Source organism: Triturus cristatus, unplaced genomic scaffold (genome assembly GCF_964204655.1).
Source record: "Triturus cristatus unplaced genomic scaffold, aTriCri1.1 SCAFFOLD_160, whole genome shotgun sequence".
Taxonomy (NCBI): domain Eukaryota; kingdom Metazoa; phylum Chordata; class Amphibia; order Caudata; family Salamandridae; genus Triturus; species Triturus cristatus.
In genome coordinates this window covers 687,836-704,132 of record NW_028188469.1, presented here as the reverse complement: position 1 = coordinate 704,132, position 16,297 = coordinate 687,836, and the positions used below count along the sequence as shown (strand labels likewise).

The 16,297-nt window shown below is 48.5% G+C and overlaps 1 protein-coding gene across 1 annotated transcript in view; it reads right to left on the bottom strand.

Moving 5' to 3' along the window:
• LOC146768984 (zinc-binding protein A33-like) overlaps nucleotides 1-12,195 on the bottom strand; it is a 233,237-nt gene extending 221,042 nt beyond the window's left edge. Inside the window, exon 1 of the mRNA XM_085640582.1 lies at nucleotides 11,674-12,195. The gene's annotated coding sequence lies outside the window, so the exon portion shown is untranslated. The remainder of the gene's footprint in view (nucleotides 1-11,673) is intronic.
• Nucleotides 12,196-16,297: the final 4,102 nt, after the last annotated feature.

The window sequence follows — 16,297 nt, the reverse complement described above, 5'->3', positions numbered from 1 at the left end:
TCGGTTGTTGCACTGGTCAGCTTGTCGTAGTCGTTTCAAGATGGCTGGCTCCACGTGTCTCGGTGCCTCCACGGGTCTCCTCTTTGCAGGGACTGTGGATCGGGCGGTGAGAGGTCTGGAGGTCCAGGTCTTGTCAGTCTCTGGGCTCGGGCTCCGGCGGGAGGCGGCGGCAAAGCGGACGTTGATTCGCTGGATGGTGCTTGCGTTAGCAAGGTGGTCACTCCCTGACCACAGGGGAGATTGGCTTCAGTCCTCTGTGCGGCAGAGCGTCGAAGTTCCCGTCTTCTTCTTAGTTTCAAGTTGATTCCAGGATGTCTGAAGTCTTAGGACACAGCTCCTACCTTTATTCGGATTCTAGGGGCCGGACTACCTGCTAGGTCCCTCCCTATGGGTGGGACCAGGAAGGGGGGTGGTTACACCCCCAATCCTTTGTCCAGCTCGCCCCAGGCCCGGGACTGGTGTGCCCCAGGACCGGTTTGAACTGGCATATGCCCCGAGGCTCCTTGTGAGCCACAGGCATGTCTGGTTTCTTTCAAGCCCTACCTGACCAATACACAAAATCCTGTCTGGGGTGGTGCTCGCACCTCCCCTGGCAGGAAACCCTTTGTCCACACCTCCCAAGCTGGAAGGACTCCCAGCAGCAGGAGGGCAGACTTGTGTCTGTGGTGGCAGCATCCATTTTGTGGAGCTGAGGCTATGTCTGATTTTACCCGGGTTTCAGGTACTGTACATGTCGTGTCCCTCTAGAAGGGTGGAATGCTAACCCCGTCGCCAGAATTGGCGAGGGGTTAGTATTCCAATTCGTATGACACCTTACTCGACATGTTTTGATAAAGCCAAACCAAAGATAGCATTTAACCGCGAGGTTCATAATGCACTTAAGAGTATATGGTATGACGATATCTGGAAACAGTAGAAGGAAGTTGTTCCGACCACTGCAGACAGGCTCAGCTCATGCCAGAGCACCATCTCACATGGAACCAAGCACTCTGCCTTCAGGATTGTTAAGGCCTGCCATAGGAGTGACTTATAGGTTACCAGGTGTCCCATTTAAGGTTAGGTATAGGTATACTACACCTAAGTAAGAGGTGATTACACCAACTTACCCCAGCTGAGTGATCAGCCAGTTGTGTCAAATCGTTAGGCCAAGCCTGGGGTGGCATAATACATGCTGCAGCCCTTGGCAGGCCTTGGGTACACCAATGCCCTGGGTACCTAGTGTACACTGGTACAGGGGCTGACAGGGTGATCCACTTCCAATTGGTTATGCACCTAGGGTGCATAGTTTTAATTTAGTAGAGAGAACAGCAGGCTGGGGGTCTGATTGGCAGGCCCACAGCCTCAATATGTCAAAAACCAGTGAAGCAAAAAGCAAAAATTTGGGGTGACCATAGGATAGCAGACCCTACTCTCCTACACAACCCCCCCCCAAACGCTGGGACATTAAACTAGCCTTGACCAGTCTCGTCTTCATGTCCTAAGTGGAAGTACCTGGAGAGACCATCTGCATTCCCATGGTCAGTACCTGGCCGGTGCTCCACTGTAAAGTCCATCCCCTGTAGGGAAATGGACCACCTAAGCAGTTTGGGGTTTTCACCCTTCATCTGATTTAGCCACAAGAGGGGCTTATGGTCGGTCTGAATCTTGAAGTGAGTGCCAAACAAGTATGGCCTCAGCTTCTTCAGGGCCCACACCACAGCAAAGGCCTCCCTCTCAATAGCTGACCAATTCTTCTCTCTGGGGGTCAACCTTCTGCTAATAAAAGCAATGGGTTGGTCTTGACCATCTACATTAAGTTGTGACAGCACAGCTCCCACACCCAACTCAGAAGCATCTGTTTGGACAATAAACTCTTTGGAGTAGTCAGGACTTTTCAGGATAGGTGCAGAGCACATGGCCTCCTTCAGGTCATCAAATGCCTTTTGACAGCTTACTGTCCACTGAACCTTTTTGGGCATCTTCTTGGATGTCAGATCATTAAGAGGAGTCACAATGGACCCATAGTTCTTAACAAACTTCCTGTAGTACCCAGTCAAGCCCAAGAAAGCTCGAACTTGAGTCTGGGTGGTTGGAGGGGACCAGTCCTTGATGGATTGTATCTTACTCTCCAGTGGTTGAACTTGGCCTCCACCTACAAGGTGGCCCAAATATACAACCTTACTCTGCCCTATCTGGCACTTAGTAGCCTTGATAGTGAGGCCTGCCCTCTGCAGGGCCTCAAGAGCCTTCTTCAGGTGGATCAGGTGATCCTCCCAGGTGGAGCTAAAGACAGCAATGTCATCAAGATATGCTGCACAAAAGTCATCCAACCCAGTAAGGACTTGGTTCACCAGCCTTTGGAAGGTGGCAGGTGCATTCTTCAGACCAAAGGGCATCACCACAAACTGATAATGCCCACCTGGGGTTGAGAATGCTGTTTTGGCCTTAGACTCCTCAGCTAATCTGATTTGCCAATAGCCAGCTGTTAAGTCAAATGTGCTCAAAAACTTTGCAGAAGCTAGTTTGTCTATGAGCTCATCTGCCCTTGGAATAGGGTGTGCATCTGTCCTGGTGACAGCATTGAGTCCTCTGTAATCCACACAGAACCTCATCTCTCTCTTGCCATCTTTGGTGTGAGGTTTGGGGACCAGAACCACTGGGCTAGCCCAGGGGCTCTCTGAGGGTTCAATGACACCTAATTCCAGCATTTTATGTACCTCAGCCTTTATACAGTCCCTGACGTGGTCAGGTTGTCTGTAAAGTTTGTTCTTTACAGGCAGACTGTCACCAGTGTCCACAACATGGGTACACCAGTCAGTTTGACTAGGTATCAAGGAAAACATATGTGAAAATGATTGTAGAACCTGTCTACATTCAGTCTGCTGATGGGCAGTGAGGTTGCCTCCAAGGGTCACTCCTTCAACTGAGCCATCTTCAGGGTTCTGAGACAACAGGTCTGGGAGAGGGTCACTCTCTTCCTCCTGTCCCTCATCTGTAGCCATGAGCAAGCCCATGTCTGCCCTGTCAACATATGCTTTAAGCCTGTTAACATGGAGTACCCTGTGGGGACTCCTGGGAGTTCCTAGGTCCACCAAGTAGGTGACCTCTCCCTTCTTTTCCAGGATTGTATGGGGTCCAGACCATTTGTCTTGGAGTGCTGCTGGGGCCACTGGCTCCAACACCCATACCTTCTGTCCTGGCTGAAACTCAACCAAGACAGCCTTTTGGTCATGCCAAGCTTTCTGTAAGGCCTGGCTTGCCTCAAGGTTTTTGGATGCCTTCTCCATATACTCAGCCATCCTGGAGCGGAGACCAAGTACATAGTCCACTATGTCTAGCTTAGGCTTTTTGAGAGGTAACTCCCAGCCTTCCTTCACCAAACACAGTGGGCCTCTCACAGGGTGCCCAAACAACAATTCAAAGGGGCTGTAGCCAACTCCTTTTTGTGGGACCTCTCTGTAAGCAAACAGAAGGCAGGGTAGAAGGATGTCCCATCTTCGCCTGAGCTTTTCAGGTAATCCTTTGATCATACCCTTTAGGGTCTTGTTGAATCTCTCAACAAGCCCATTGCATTGTGGGTGATAAGGGGTGGTGAACTTGTAGTTGACACCACATTCCTTCCACATAGCTGTTAAGTATCCAGACATAAAGTTGGTACCTCTGTCAGATACTACCTCCTTAGGAAACCCCACTCTGGAGAATACTCCCAGCAGGGCCCTGGCCACAACAGGAGCTGTAGTGGTCCTAAGGGGAATTGCCTCTGGGTACCTGGTGGCATGATCCACTACCACCAGTATAAATCTGTGCCCAGATGCAGTGGGAGGATCCATGGGACCCACTATGTCTATTCCCACTCTTTCAAAGGGAACCCCCACCACAGGTAGTGGTATCAGGGGGGCCTTTGTTGTGCCACCTGATTTGCCACTGGCTTGGCAGGTAACACAGGAGCGACAAAACTCCTTTGTATCTTCATTCATATGGGGCCAGTGAAAGTGAGGGACAAGCCTGTCCCAAGTCTTGTTCTGGCCTAAGTGTCCTGCTAAAGGAATATCATGGCCCAAGGTAAGAAGGAAGCCCCTAAATTGCAGAGGTATGACCAACCTCCTGGTAGCACCAGGCTTGGGGTCTCTAGCCTCTGAATAAAGAAGCCCTTCATCCCAATACACTTTATGGGTACCTTGAGCATTCCCAGCAGCCTCAGCAGCAGCCAGCTGTCTGAGGGGTTCAAGAGAGGGACAGGATAACTGAGCCTGCCTCAAGTCAGCCCTTGAAGGTCCCCCTGTCCCCAGAAACTCAACCTGGTCGGGTTCAAGCTCTTCAGGGACAGTTCCTTCAGGGTCCTCTAGATCAGCTTCCTGGGAAGGCTGATCATCACTCTGAGGCAGGGGGGAAGGCACAGCCTTGACCCTCCTGTTCTTCTTCTTGGTAGGTGCTTGGTCCATTGTTCCAGGATCCAAGACCTGTGGTTCAGTGAGGCACTTTTTGGCCTGTGACCTGGTCACAGCAAGGACATGTGATGATATACCTAACATCTCTGCATGAGTCCTGTACTCCACTTCTGACCATAGAGAACTCTCTAGGTCATTGCCCAACAAACATTCTACTGGGAGGTCTGCACTAACCACAACCCTTTTGAGGCCAGTTACCCCTCCCCATGAGAAGTTAACAACTGCCACACTGTGTGAAGTAGTGGCATTGCTGGCATTGGTCACCAGGTAGTTCTCACCTGGTATGTACTGTCCAGGGTCCACAAAGCCTGGTGTCACCATAGTGACACTGGCACATGTGTCCCTGTAGGCTTGAGCCACTTGGTCATTAATTAAAGGAGTCTGTCTGTACTTGCCCAGGTTACTGGGGCTCACAGTCAGGGACAAATCAATGTCCCCATCACAGATCAAGACTGCCTGTGTCAGGGTTCTGTCTAAGTCAGAATCTCCTTCAGTTCCCATAGTGATTCCCACTACACCCTTTGTCTGGGGACCAACACTGCTAACAGTAGTACTGGGAACAGGTGCCTTAGGGGCAACAGTGTTGGGGGCTCCACCCTTTTTGCAATCACTAGTCCAGTGAGTTGTATTTTTGCAATGATTGCACCAGGGTTTCTTTTGACCTTCTTTCTTCTTTTTGGACTGTTGTTGGGACCCACCCTCCTTAGCAGTAGTTTGGGGCCCTGTTGAAGACTTCTGGTCTTTAGATTTCTGATCTCCACCCTTTTGGTCTGTTTTCTTCTGATCACCCCCTTGGCCCTGGTTCTGGTTCTTTTGCTTAACCCTGGTTCTGACCCATTTGTCTGCCTTCTTTCCCAATTCTTGGGGAGAGGTCAGATCAGAGTCAACCAAGTGTTGATGCAGTTGCTGGTTTTGACAGTTATTTAAAATCTGTTCTCTCATCATCAAATTATACAATCCTGTAAAATCAGATACCTTACTTCCCAGCAACCAACCCTCCAAAGCCTTAGTGGCACATTCAATGTATTCAGACCAGTCCTGAGTCTGTGTCTTTTGGGTGTCTCTGAACATTAACCTGTACTGCTCAGTGGTTAAGCCTAACCCATCAACTAGAACACTCTTCAGGACTCTGTAGTTTCTGACATCCTCTTCTCTAACAGTGAGGAGTCTGTCTCTGCCTCTTCCCTCAAAGGAGAGCCAGAGGATTGCTGCCCACTGATCTTCAGGAACCTGCTGTACTTTGCAGGCTCTCTCAAGAGCAGTTATCCACTTGTGGATGTCATCCCCACTTTTGTAGGGGGGCACAACCTTAGACAGGTTTCTATTGTCGAAAACCCTATCTTTGTCCTTAGGGACTATGCTGCCACCAGTGGGTATAGACCCACTCTCTTTATGCTGTCTAGCCTTGCTAAGTTTCTCTTCCATCAGGGCTACTTCTAGCTCCTGCTTCCTGATCCTCAGCTGGGCCTCTTGCATCTTGGCCTCATGTTCCCTCCTCTGAGGGGTGGTCATCCTTCTCCTGGAGTGACCTTGAGAGCCTCTAGAGCCATGGGAAGCATTGGAGTCACCTGAGCGATTCCTTTGCCTTCCCAGCCCTGTGTTAAGTCCACTGGGGAGATCCAGTGGGTTGAACCCACTGTCAGTCCCCAATAGCCTTGGTTTAGCTGGGCCAAGTATAACACTTGGCACTGGGCTAGTTCTCCCTTCATCCTCACTACTGTCAGTATCCTTTTCACTCTCATCCTCTGTGGTAGGCATCCCATCTAAGGGGTGATTATTGGGAAGGGGTACTTCAGTGGCATCTTCAGAAGGGGGGCCTCCTGTTCCTGTCCCTAAGGGGGCTAACTGGGAAGCTTTCTTGAGTGCTCTCTGATTCTCATCATTCTGTAAGAGCTCTCTGAGCTCAGCAGAGTTTGGGTTCTTGGGCTGTTTAAGGCCTCTAAGAGTTGCCAAATGCCTGAGCTCATTCTGATTAAGGGTAGCAAAGCTGGTTGGTGCCCTCTGGGGGTCACTCTCAACAGAGATGGGTACAGTGGACCCCTCTGCCCCGGCCATTGCTCTTAAGTGTGGGTGGATGTGTTGCAATCTACCTACACTTGGGTTTACCTACTAAACCTATCTAGTAGTTGTAGTCAGGGTGTGCTACTCCCTTTGCTCTACAACAACTAAGTTCAGTAGAACTTAAGTATATCTAATCTTGTTTTATATGTACCTACAGGTACCTATGTGATCTTTCAATTGGTAACCAAGAGATTACAATGGTAAAACACAGCAAGCTCAAATCCAACCGCTGCTCACCAATGTGAGAAGTTGGCCTGGTATATGATGCTCACTAGTTAAAGTGATCACCTTGTACCATGCCAAGCAACCCTTATGGTGTGGTTGTAAGTCAACCTTTTCGGACTAGCTGCCCTAGTGGTAGCGTAGGCTAAGCAGTCTTTGAGGCTAAACTCGTGAAGCGTGTTAAGCCAGCTGTTTTACCAAATGCAACGCCCTTTTATACCAATGAAAGGACACCACACAGATATATATTCAAAATATATATGTATTTATTTATCAAAGTAACCCCTAGTCTCTTTATGAGCACAGGAGCACAAATCGTCAAACAAGATTATCACAGAATACACAGAAGTTGCACTTTATATGGATAGGCCCTGGTGGCCACTCGAACCATATACTAAAATAGTGGTATAAGTACCACGAACAGAAAAGGGAAAAGGCCTAGGGCCTCTAGAATCGCTGGGCCTTCAAGGAGCTACCGTCAGTTAGTGACCAGGAGGTCCACGGGTGGCGTGTGCAGAGCAAATAGTCACACGCGTGCTCCCATAGGTTTCAATGGGTGCGTAAAAAGTACAAAGTTACTGCAAAAGGAATCTTCCGGATGACCTAGGAACTTAAGATTTGGAACACAGGCACTAGAGATGTAATACTACACTTGGGCACAGGTGTGCCAGCTTTACCTCACCCACAGGAAGCGGGTGCATAGGCCTCGAAGTGCGTCGGGTTTCTTCTATCGGTTCCGTGGGGCCTGTAGACAAAAGTGCTGCAGGCGGTCGGTCGGGAAGGGATGCAGTGGATCCAAGAGTGGATCGGAGATGTTGAAGACCTGAAAGCAGAGGGGACAGTGTTCACAGTCACTAGCCAGTGACCAGCGCGGCACCAGGTGGGTACCAGGCGATGTCGGGTGCAAACAGGAAGGAAGGTGTAGCTTGACTCTGCTGCCACGTGGTCCCTGAAGGTCGACGACGTCCAGGAGTCGAGTCACGAGCTGTCCCACGCAGGCTCTCGCTGTCGGCGGTGTCGGCGACTTGATCGAAGCAAACAAGCCTTGGCAAAAGCAATTGTTGTGGGCAAGGAGATAAGCTGATGGCTCTGACCAGCAAGGTCAGAGGAACTGCTCCTTTGGAGGGGAGCAAGGGCCAGTCTGGAGCAACCAGACCAGCGGTGTTTGTCGTAGATTTCGTCGCCAAGATGGCCACTAGCCAGCGGGCCAGCAACCGGTTAGGCGCGTCGAGTGGCAAAATGCAGAAGGGCCCCACGCAGATCGTGGAGATGCTGGAGGGCTCACCTTTGGTGCAGATGCTGCTCGAGGGTTGGGCTTCTCAGGACCCAAAGCACAACTTGGAGGGAGCCTCGGTTGTTGCACTGGTCAGCTTGTCGTAGTCGTTTCAAGATGGCTGGCTCCACGTGTCTCGGTGCCTCCACGGGTCTCCTCTTTGCAGGGACTGTGGATCGGGCGGTGAGAGGTCTGGAGGTCCAGGTCTTGTCAGTCTCTGGGCTCGGGCTCCGGCGGGAGGCGGCGGCAAAGCGGACGTTGATTCGCTGGATGGTGCTTGCGTTAGCAAGGTGGTCACTCCCTGACCACAAGGGAGATTGGCTTCAGTCCTCTGTGCGGCAGAGCGTCGAAGTTCCCGTCTTCTTCTTAGTTTCAAGTTGATTCCAGGATGTCTGAAGTCTTAGGACACAGCTCCTACCTTTATTCGGATTCTAGGGGCCGGACTACCTGCTAGGTCCCTCCCTATGGGTGGGACCAGGAAGGGGGGTGGTTACACCCCCAATCCTTTGTCCAGCTCGCCCCAGGCCCGGGACTGGTGTGCCCCAGGACCGGTTTGAACTGGCATATGCCCCGAGGCTCCTTGTGAGCCACAGGCATGTCTGGTTTCTTTCAAGCCCTACCTGACCAATACACAAAATCCTGTCTGGGGTGGTGCTCGCACCTCCCCTGGCAGGAAACCCTTTGTCCACACCTCCCAAGCTGGAAGGACTCCCAGCAGCAGGAGGGCAGACTTGTGTCTGTGGTGGCAGCATCCATTTTGTGGAGCTGAGGCTATGTCTGATTTTACCCGGGTTTCAGGTACTGTACATGTCGTGTCCCTCTAGAAGGGTGGAATGCTAACCCCGTCGCCAGAATTGGCGAGGGGTTAGTATTCCAATTCGTATGACACCTTACTCGACATGTTTTGATAAAGCCAAACCAAAGATAGCATTTAACCGCGAGGTTCATAATGCACTTAAGAGTATATGGTATGACGATATCTGGAAACAGTAGAAGGAAGTTGTTCCGACCACTGCAGACAGGCTCAGCTCATGCCAGAGCACCATCTCACATGGAACCAAGCACTCTGCCTTCAGGATTGTTAAGGCCTGCCATAGGAGTGACTTATAGGTTACCAGGTGTCCCATTTAAGGTTAGGTATAGGTATACTACACCTAAGTAAGAGGTGATTACACCAACTTACCCCAGCTGAGTGATCAGCCAGTTGTGTCAAATCGTTAGGCCAAGCCTGGGGTGGCATAATACATGCTGCAGCCCTTGGCAGGCCTTGGGTACACCAATGCCCTGGGTACCTAGTGTACACTGGTACAGGGGCTGACAGGGTGATCCACTTCCAATTGGTTATGCACCTAGGGTGCATAGTTTTAATTTAGTAGAGAGAACAGCAGGCTGGGGGTCTGATTGGCAGGCCCACAGCCTCAATATGTCAAAAACCAGTGAAGCAAAAAGCAAAAATTTGGGGTGACCATAGGATAGCAGACCCTACTCTCCTACATCGGAGTTTTGTCTAGTGGAAGTTTTGACTCATGGAAGTTTTGACTCATGGAAAGATAGCGCAGAGGGTTAATGTGCCTGCTGCTAAGAACATGCACCATGCCCATCACAAAGTGCACATATTGTAAATAGGTTAGTGGGTTACTGCTTTCGACAGTAAGATCCTTTTGCTACTTGAAGTTTATAAGTTAAAATCCTAACAAAGAACAGTGAGCTATTAGCTTTCATCTTAGAGCTGCATACAAACTGCAAGGTATAAACTAGAGCTTTATGTTTTTTTTCCCTAAGCCTTTGATTATCCTAATGTTGCAAAAAGTGTTCATTTGGATAGAAATCAATAATGATTATTAAAGGGAACCTCCAATCATGGTATTAAGTTTTAAATTCTGAGATTGTGTTTCTCCAGATCAATCACTATTAAACTATACTGCCTACTAATATGGTTGTCATGTGACTCCTACACCTTGTAGTCCTTTGTCTGATGTAACATTTCCCATACAGTGATTTACACACGTACAATTGATTGTCTCTGTGTATATTGCCGACAACAGAAAATCCATGGCTCAGAAACAAATGGCTTGTTCTTCCACTTTTATGCATATTTGGGACATTCTTTGATTAGAAACATATCCCACTTTGTGAATTTATTTTAATGTCAATAACTCTTATTAATCGTTAAATAATCATGTGTATCCATTGGTTGAATTGCATAACATAATAAGCTGTAAATGGTCAGTGAAATGCCAAACTAATACTAAAGATTGGGATGTTTTGCCAATCCTGGCCACACCTCTAACTCCGCCCACTGATCCAATCCTCAGGTTATTCCCGCCCTCTGGTTCTCCGCCCACAGTTCCCCTATATTTTTTTCCCCACTTCGACCACTGGATACAATACATATTCGTGGAGGCCCCTGGCAGGGATTTGGCAGCCTCCGGCTTCCACTAACTTGCAAACACCCTGACCGTCACCCCCCCCTTCCCGCACCTGTGTTCCTCATTCCTGATTCACGCCTCCCCCGCAACGGTTGCGCGGGGCCGCCATCTTGCTCTGTCTGTCTATCTGGTTTTCTATTGTCAGTCCGCGGCTCGGGACGAAGCCTTTTACTGCTGAGCTGGTGGCATCTGCGAGATCTGAGAGCCTCCGCGTCCGGCCGAGCCCTGTCACAAGCTCTTATCGGCCTGAGGGCCGCATACCGGACCACGTCCGTCTGTCTGCCCACTCGGGACAGCGGTGACTGGATGCAGGTGAGACATCTGCCTTCCAGGCGGATGAAGCGAGCAGCAGGCATGTGTGTCTCTGAATGCAGGGTTCCTTTACTCCCTGTATTTTTCTGGATGTGTCAGTGCTGTCTGTCATTTTGTCTTTCTTTTTGGGTCAGTAACGCTGCCTATTAGTGTTTCTGTCTCTGTGGGGATAGATTGATCTGCGCAGACTCAACCTCCTCAAACTGCTTCCCGCGTGCGGCGTGGCGTGTGTCATCAGTCTGCATTCTTTCTGGTGGTCGGACTCGGAACGTTACGACGCGTGCGGTGCCATCTAGCTGTCACACATTGCCAAACTGTGGTAGGAAGGTGTGTCTCAGTGAGTCTTACAATTTTTTAAATACAAAGAAAAAAAACATTTTAGGTGAAAAAGGGAAGAAAGGGAAGCATGATAGGTTTTTGGTAAACAGTAGGTAAACATAAGTAGTGCGTCACGTGCTGAGGTTGCGGAAATTCGTTTCTATTGCAGTTTTCCTGGTGTGCCTGGGTGAAAACGAACCCTTATTTACTACATCACTGCCCGCGTATCCAGAGGACACAGGTCCTGTCATGGCCCTGCAGCCGTCTGTGCCAGTCCCTCACGTCATGTGTCACAATGCCCTCCTCCTCCTCCTCCTAAATGTTATCGTTCTGAGACGAATTCGGAAGGGTAGGAGCAGCCGCAGGTACTGGTCATCTAACGCCTTTTCTGGACGTTTTTTTAAAACACCTTCCTGAGCTCCACCCCGCCCGGACCCCCTCTTCCGGGGCCCCCTACCTACGCTCCCTGCACAGGGCCACCATGAGCCTAGAGCCGCCCCTGAAAGAATGTTAAAAATGAATACATGCGATTACAGATAAAGTTCTACTTCAGTCACGTTCGGGCCTTTTCTGAATCTTAAAATGCATACAGTATTTATTTTTTTCATGAAATAGTGGCAACACTACTCACTTATAGGCTAGATCTTGTATTGCAGTGGTGTTTCAAAGTCCTCGAGCTATTTTGCATTAGGAGGGCAGGGACCGCAGAGTTTCGGCATCTGTTAGCTGGTTGGCCGCTCGCCGTTTCCGGGCGTTAGTGTGCCGGTGACAGGGGGCAGAGATTAAGAGGGGTAGATTCTGCCACTGAGGGTGGCAACAGCTATGGCAGGGCCGAGGGGACAGTGACGTGGGCAGTGGCAGGCGAGCATGCTGCAGCAAGAGGGAGGGGGTGGGCGTGGATCTGCCTGAAAACGCTGCGATGCCCGGGAGGGGAACAAGGGTGTGGCCCTTTCCCCGCGCGGGCCCCTGTCAGAGGCGCAGGCAGTGACATAACAATAGTCCTCTAGCTCCCGCGATGCGCCCCCAGCCCCCCTTCTAGCACTCCAGCGGGTGGGGGCTCCAGCACCATGCAGGGGCAGCAGGGCCCTGGACTGACAGCTCCCGACTGTGTCCAGAGCATGGGGGGCCCCTTCCAATTTTTTTTTTCGCGGGGGGGGGGGGGCGGGGCCCTCAAGTTTTGTTCCTCCAATGGGCACAGGACGAGAGGCTGACGTCATGGCTGGGTCATGGGGCAGCCTGCTGAGAGAAGGACTCGTAGTCAAACGAATAGAGTCAATTAGGGCACGTGATTTTGTAAGGGGGAGGGGCAAACATGATTGTGGACGGCACCACCCCCGTGTAATCTCACAGTGAGAGACGCATGTTCACATTAAGACATCACCAAAGGTCTCTCAAGCATCCGGCCAGCAGTGTGCGCGCAGATGTCATGGCGCGAGAGAGGTCTGGTACGCAGACGTTCACTGATTTTTAATCAATTATGAGATAGATTTTTCTTCGTATTTGACCTGAGATCTCACATTCACCAGATGTTCTTATCTCCTTCCATATGTGGCGGCCCTCTCTCCCACAAAAGCTGAAAAGGGATCCTGGCCTTAAAGGTTGAAGGGCTCACAGAGAATTGCAAGACTCACTGGAGGCGGGAAGAGACTCCCATAGAGAGACATGGACACGGGAGAGACTGGCATAAAGAGACATGGACACGGGGAGAGACTGGCATAAAGAGACACGAACACGGGAGAGAGACTGGCATAGAGATATGGTCATGGGGAGAGACTGGCCTAGAGAGACATGGTCATAGGGAGAGACTTGGACACGGGGAGAGACATGGTCAGGGGGAGAGATTGAAGGAGTGAAACATGGTCACAGGGAGAGACTGGCACAGAGAGACATGGTCACATGGAGAGACTGGCATAGAGAGACATGGTCACAGGGAGAGACTGGAGGAGAGAGACATGGTCACGGGGAGAGACTGGAGAGTGAGAGACTGGAGGAGATAGACATGGTCACAGGGAGAGACTGGAGGAGAAAGACATAGTCATAGGGAAAGATTGGCATAGAGAGGCCTGGTCAGGGGGAGAGATTGAAGGAGTGAAACATGGCCACGGGGAGAGGCTGACAGAGAGACATGGTCACGGGGAGAGACTGGCATAGAGAGACATGGTCTCGGGGAGAGACTGGAGGAGAGAGACATGGTTATAGGGAGAGATTGGCAGAGAGAGACATGGTCAGGAGGAAAGATTGACAGAGACAGACACGGGGAGAGACTGGCATAGAGACATGGTCACGGGGAGAGAAACACGGTCATAGGGAGAGACATGGTCATAGAGAGAGACATGGTCATGGGAGAGACTGGTGATGGAGCAAGGACTCAGTTATAAGAGACTTGCTTGAACTCAATTAACTCGTATTAACTTATTAATATGAAATACTAATTGTGTCTTGTGACTAATCATCACTCAAATCATAAACATAAAGGGTAGAGAAGCTTACATATGTGTTTAATAACCATTAATACGGATAGCGGACTAAACACGGCTGTAACAGGGAAAACGTTACTGCGCATACGTCAATTGCATCTACGCAATGTGACATCTAACAGCTTGGAGGGAATTTCCTGCCCATGAGCAGAACATATTAACATGCCGTCTTTAAGACCCACATGCATGGCACCTGCCTTGTTGTTTAGAAAATGCTTTATTTACTAAAAGCTAATCCGGGTAAGTACTAATAATTTAAGGGAAATAGAGTAGAGGTGGGTGGTTTACAGTGAAACTATTTATTTGTGAAATTAATATTTTCTCTCTTTAACCTTTCCATTAGTTCGTATTTGGGCCTTCTCGCCATGACTCAAGTGCTATGAATGAGAATCATCTGCGCATCTCCCACCGAGGTGCACCAGGAAGTATGACACCATGTTTGAATCACAGCCAAGGCCACAGACTGCTAAACCCTGGGAAACCAAATGTCGAAAGTTCAACTGCTAAAGACATATGGGACATTGTTGATAATTTGTTGCAGATATGAATAAAATCCGAATTGGAAAATAAAGCTTGAATATAAATTAAGGGAATGGGTTTATAAACAAAGGACAATTTGATTAAAGTGCTATGCCATCATGGTGTGTTGACCTAACGCCCCTTGCCTGTCCAATTAGAATTCGTATTTTTATGATATTGCAACTTTAGGGGGTGGTACATGAATCCCAAAAGGTATAATTGGGGTAGTTTAGTTAGTTAGTTAGTTCTTTTGGGCGAGAGTTCGTGTGCAGAGTTCGAGAATGTAAGGATGCTATGCAAGCCAGACGCGAGGGTGATGTTTAAGAAGACCTGAATGCAGAATTCCTACCTGAAGCAAATGATTAAACGAGTTTGTCAGTTCTAGAGAGGTCCACTATCCTATCCTGATTCCTGTCCTGAAACCTTTGTCGCCTGTCCCAGGGGACCCTTACCAGCTCTTTGGCCAGGGAGTTGGTCTTCACACCATCTTGGGTAATATCAAATTCGTATATTTCTAATTGTACTTTTCTCTCTATCCTCTCCTTTCTGAGCAAAAGTTATTGCATTGAATCTGAGAGTGTATTAGATTAATTGAATCTTCCTTCCTTGATTGATGGTGTCTGTAGTATGTATTTGAGATGGTTCACTCACATTTAAAATTTAGATAAAGATTTTTAAAACTTCCAGTGTCTGTGCTTATTTTGCATATAAAATTAAAGTGAAATTAAGGTTATGTGCATCTTCACCATCAACTAGTTCCAACTAATTTGGTCCATTGATCAAATGGAAAGAACGTATTGATCAAGAGAAAGGTTGGTTAGGATGAACAACTAATCTTGAGGAATTAATCAACTCATAAAACTTCTTAGACTCCAGCGGTTTTACCAGATATTGTGTGTGTGTATGTTTTGATCGGCCCAGGTGAGTATATGGTATTGGAGTATCTGTTGTTGATGTGCAGCTGGATCAGTTTTCTGGTAGCAGAGCTATGGTTACTATTGACTAGTTTGGTGATGAGCAATAATTATTGATTATTGATTTTATGTTTTAACAAAAAGAGTTAATGTCTCATTTTATGTTGTCCGGAAAATTCCCGGGAAAGGAATAGCGTGTGGTAAACGGAAGCCACACTGCAGTGAGGTTACTTGTCTGTTGGAATAGCACTGAGTAGCTATGCAGGGCTGGCAGTGTTAAATTAGGGACTATTTCGTATAAAAGTGAGAGTGATTGATAGCAGAGAGTTTGCTGGTGAAACCTTGGTCTTATATCTCCTAGTAAGGGTAACACTGAAGTGGTAGCAGGTTCATCCGAGCTTGAATGAAGGGTAAACAGTGGTTTTTACTCGCAGTGAAAAGAGAGCAATTCTGAGTCTCCGAGAATAAAAGCGGAATCTATCCTTTGGTTTTAGTGGAACAGGCAGAGTAGCGAATGTTTTTATGTTGTTACTAACTAAGAATGTAATGAAAATATTGAGAAATAAGTTTTCGTATTACCTTGTGAAGGGAGGGTCAGTCGCCGGAGTTGTACTGACGTCACAGAGTGCCGCGCTGGGATTGGTGTAAACAGCGGGTGTGTGTGACAAAGGCAGATTGTAAAGGAGGGGTCAGTAGTAAGGAGTGATACGCACATCACAAAAGGTCGCACTGGGATTGGTCAGACCACGAGTGGTTGGAAAAATAGAAGCCGCGCTAGGATTGGACGGAGGAAAATTGAATGTGGAATTCTGATTTAGCTATTGTAGGGAATCGCCAAGACAGAAGATTTAAAGGGTTTGCAGAATACAATTTTATATATCGACCCTTACTCAAAATGTATAGCGAAGAGAGAAAAATTTCATTAATAAAGAGAATTAACAACTTTTTAAAGAAAGATAAGCCCGAGTTGACTAGAGAGGGAATTCTTATCCCGCCCCTGAATACACCTGCTTCATTCATGATGATGCAGAGAGGTTATCATACCTGTGTGTGGATGGAAACTTGGATAAACTATACCAAAGGTGATGGAGTGCTAGCTTTCCCAGAATATGGTACATTTAATGGGAGAGTTCTTCAGAATTTGAGAATGAGAATGAATGATTTAGAACCAAGACCCAGGTTAACTCAATATGAAGCTTTGGAAGAATGGGAGACTGAGTCATATGAGCGTGAGAAATCCAGAGGTGGTAGATATAAAGGATTTGTCCCTACATATTTTGGTGAGTCACGAAATGGACAGATGAAACTGTGGAGGAAAGCGATGATTTCAGAAGTTTTATATCCA